This window comes from Tupaia chinensis, unplaced genomic scaffold (genome assembly GCF_000334495.1).
Source record: "Tupaia chinensis unplaced genomic scaffold, TupChi_1.0 Scaffold000555_1, whole genome shotgun sequence".
Lineage (NCBI taxonomy): Eukaryota > Metazoa > Chordata > Mammalia > Scandentia > Tupaiidae > Tupaia > Tupaia belangeri.
In genome coordinates, this window is record NW_006160067.1 from 1,884,317 (window position 1) to 1,888,556 (window position 4,240).

The following is a 4,240-nucleotide window of genomic DNA, read 5'->3' on the forward strand; positions in this document are numbered from 1 at the left end:
TTAACCACTATGCCACCTACTGGCCCTGCACCTGGTATGTTTTTCAAGCCACCAGGTCCCTGGGATTCGAACTGTGAGTTCAGTCACGTGGGGCCCAGTCTCTTAACCACTAGGCCACAGGGCCAGCCTGAGGGTAGCATTTTATGTTTAAGCGGCTCAGATTTGACTGGAAAAGGTGACACTAATACAGGGAAGCTTCAAATTCTACTGGGCTTACAAATTCTATCCTGCCAACACAAAGGCAGTGAAGAAAAGGACCCTTTCACCAAAAGGACGCCAAAAGCAAAGAAGGAAGCTCTGGCCCCTCCCTCCCAAAGCTGAAGCCAAAGGAAAGGCTTTGAAGGCCAAGAAGGTAGTGCTGAAAGGCGTCCAAAACCACACGAAAAAAGAAGATCCGGCACATCACCCACCTCCCAGAGCCTTAAGATGCCATGACTGCGGGACAGCCCAAATATCCTTTAAGGACACCCCAGAGAAACAAGCTTGACCACTGTGCCATCACCAAGTCTGCCTTAAAGAAGAGAGGAGTCAGCAGCGCACTCGTGTTCACTGTGGACATCAAGGCCAATGAGCACCCGATCACACAGCCTGTGCAGCGGCTCTGCGATGCGGACATGGTCAAGGTCAACACCCGGCTCAGGCCTGATGGAAAGAAGGGGTGTGTGCGACCGACTCCTGAATCGACGCTGTGGGTGTCGTCAAAAAAATTGGGATCATCTAAAGTGAGTCCAACTGGCTAATTCTAAATACACACTTTTCACAACAAAAACAAAACAAAAAAAGCAAAAAAAAAGCACTGATGGGCATGGGTAGCGCTTCAGTGATGAAAACTGATGTTCTGTACATGGATTCACAGTTCCCCACCACCAGGAAAACCTTCTATCTAGAGACTTTTAATATAAAGGCTACCATGACTACTATTTGTAGGCTCTATTAAAAGCAGTCATGTGGGACCAGCATTTAGTGTAATGGCTATGTCACTGAACTCCCATGTAGTCCACTGCAGTTCGCGTCCCAGACCTGGTGCTTAAAACTCACGCCAGGCGCGTGTGTGTGCGTGCCCAAGATCCCAAGAGGAGAATGGAGGAGAAGGGATTGTGGCGTGGCCATCCCCCCTGGGGGGGATGATTTCTCGCTGTCTGTCTCTCTGTCTCTCTGCCTGTCTGGCTAGCGCACACGCCCTATAGCAAAAACTTCTCCAAAAAAAAAAGCAATCATGCAATTTGAGGTATTTGATGGAAGTCATAATAAAGCATGTTGTTAAGTTCACATAAAATTATGTATGCAATAGCACTAATAAGTTACGTTTACATTTGAATAATTGCCATTAATAACTTACTTATATTTTCAATAATTTTGCAGATGTACATCTACATTTTCAAGTAGAAGTAAATCTTTAGGACTTTGCAAATGGAAGGAATACTTTCTGTTTTAAATCAAAGACAGTAAAACCTGCCAAGGAGGGGGAACTGATTGTAATTTCATAACGATGAAATGGTTCAAAATTGTAAATGATGCAGACCAGGACACATTTGGGATCTCATAAAGATCTAGCACAGGTATGTTTGCATTCTTTTTTTTTTTAAAGATCTATTTATTTAATTTTATGTATTCATTTATTTAATTTGACCAGAGAGAGACAAAAAGAGAGAGGGAGAAAGAAAGTGAAAAGGCAAGTCACCAGGTCCAGGACTCAAACCGTGGTCAGCCATGTGGGAGTGTCCAGCGCCTTAACCACCATGCCACCTGCTGGTCCCCAGTATATTTGCATTCTAATGAAGCAACTTACTAGATTCAGTTTGCTGGTCAACCACGTAGGGATAATACTCATATGATCTAACTTGTAGAGTTTCTATGAGACTGTAACGACATGTGTGAGAGTCAATGAATATTAGTCACTTTAGCTTTTTCTAGTAGAAAAGAACTTCATCTAGCAGTTTCTGATTCCACAGAAGTGGCGTAAATATGCCTTGGGGACAGAGATAGCAACTTTTAAAAAATTATTTATTTTATGTATTATTATTATTTTTAAATTTCCTATAGGACATGTGCACTCACCAGAGAGAGGACTAGATTGGTGAAGAGAGAGAGAAAAAGTGAGAAAACAAGCCTTCAAGTCTGGGACTCAAACCCTGTTCTACCAGCCATGTGGGAGTCCAGCATGCCACCTGCTGGCCCAGACACAGTAGCTGTTAGCCAACAACTTTAAATTCCCAAAAACCCAGAGTAAGTCCCAATCAAATAATTAAAAGTTAGTGTGAAAATAGTAAACATAGATTTATTGAGCTTTTTATTGTAAGCCTTAATTAATATATAATAGTAGTATGTATCTACAGGGTACAATGTGCTTTCTCAATGCATGTGTGCAATGTTTAATAATCCTATCAGGTTATTAAACATGCAAATCATCTCACACATTTATGATTACTTCCATTGTGAACATTCAAACTCTTCTCGTCTATAGATTTTGAAATATATGTTGAGGGTCAGAGGGTGACATGGCGATTAAGGCACTGGGTCTCACATCCCGACTCTGTAGTTCAAGTCCCAGAACAAGTGGCTTAAAGAACATGCCAGGCATTGGGGCTGGCAGGTGGCATGGTGGTTAAGGTGTTAAACTACCACATGGTCCGACTATGGTTCATAGTACCGGACCGGGCTGCTTGCTTTCTCACTTTCCCTGTCTCTCGTTCTCTCTGTGATAAAATTAAAAATAAATAATAACAAATAAAATTAAGTAAAATGAATAAACATTTTTTAAAAAGAACATGCCAGGCGCATGTGTGTGTGTGTGTGCTCAAAATCCTGAGAGGAGACTGAAGGAGAGGGGATTGCAGAGTGGCCATCCCCCCAGGAGGTGATTTTTCACTTTCCCTCTGCCTCTGTCTTCCTCAGGCGAGCACACATGCCCTGTGGCAAAATCTAAAAGCAGAAATATGCATTGAATTGTCACCACTGTAGCTGCTCTACTGTGCTTTAGAGTTCCCAAATTCACTCCAGTTACCTACTTGCATTTTGTATCCACTAGCCAAGTTGTCCTGCCCTCCTCCATCCCCCATCCTGTCCCTTTTCCATCCACCTCCCTTCCCTCCCTGGTATCCACCATTTCTCTCTTCAGTTCTATGGTGTTGAATATTTTAGCTTCCACTAAAGAGTGAGAACATACGGTATTTGTCTGCCAGTGCCTGGTTTATTTCACTTAGTATTATCTCCTGCAGGTTTCATCCATGTTGCAGAAAATATTTTAAATGTGTAAAGGAAAAAGAAGGAGGTGAGAAACTGTGACTACCCAGACAACAATTCTGCGGCCTGGGAGAATTGATGGCCATCTCTATGCCTCAGTTTACCCGTCTTCCTGTCAGGTCAGGGATAAAATGGTGAACAGAATATGCTGAAAGACTCGAGCTCTTCACCCCCACCGTTGTTCTGACATGCAAGCACGTGTTCGCAAAGTCGTGCTTAGAGTTCCTGACGCTATGTGATTACAACGAATAACATTCTGTTGGCCTCCCGTTACTGAAAATCAAGGGGAAATCAAATTTTAACTGGTGGCCACTCGGATAGAAATGTTTGATTGGTAAAGGTTTTATAATGGGCCAGTTCCATGGCCTGGTGGCTAAGCAAGCCAGATCCCCCATGGCTGATTACGGTTCAAATCCTGGCCCCAAGGACTTGAAAACCACGCTGTGCACATGGGCTTGTGTGCCCCAAATCCTGACCCAATGGAGAAATGAAAGAGAAAGGGTTGCGACGTGACTACTCCCTGTCGGCATGCTTTCTCCCTCTCCTTTTCTCTCTCTGTCTCTGTCTCTCCCTAGCAAGTGCATGTGCCCACTAGCAAAAAAAAGAAAAAAGGTCTTAATAACATTTTATTTCAACCTATACTCCAATAAAAAGCTGAATTCCACCTATGCCCCAATAAAAAGTACACAAATAACATACATCGTAGTTGAAGGAACTGCCCGAAAGGAATGCTTTCATTCACTTTCATTCAATTCCAGCCATTTTCGTGGGGCTTTGTCACGGTCCTCAACTTCCCAGGAGCGGCTCGCCTCCCACCCATGAAACACCGGTAGGCTCTGCTGCTTTGCCAGCTGAGAGGGGGCAGTGAGTAAACGTGGTGACCAGAGCCCTTCCGTGGAGTAAGGCCCTTTGACATCTGTCACCCCGGTTCACCCTCAGTAATGGGGTGGCCTGGCAAGGTAAGTGTTTCTTATCTTCATTTTACTTACGAGGAAGC

At 43.7% G+C, this 4,240-nt stretch overlaps 1 pseudogene; it reads left to right on the forward strand.

Moving 5' to 3' along the window:
- The first annotated feature begins 431 nt into the window (after positions 1-431).
- LOC106735867 (60S ribosomal protein L17 pseudogene) overlaps positions 432-4,240 on the forward strand; it is a 21,331-nt pseudogene continuing 17,522 nt past the window's right edge.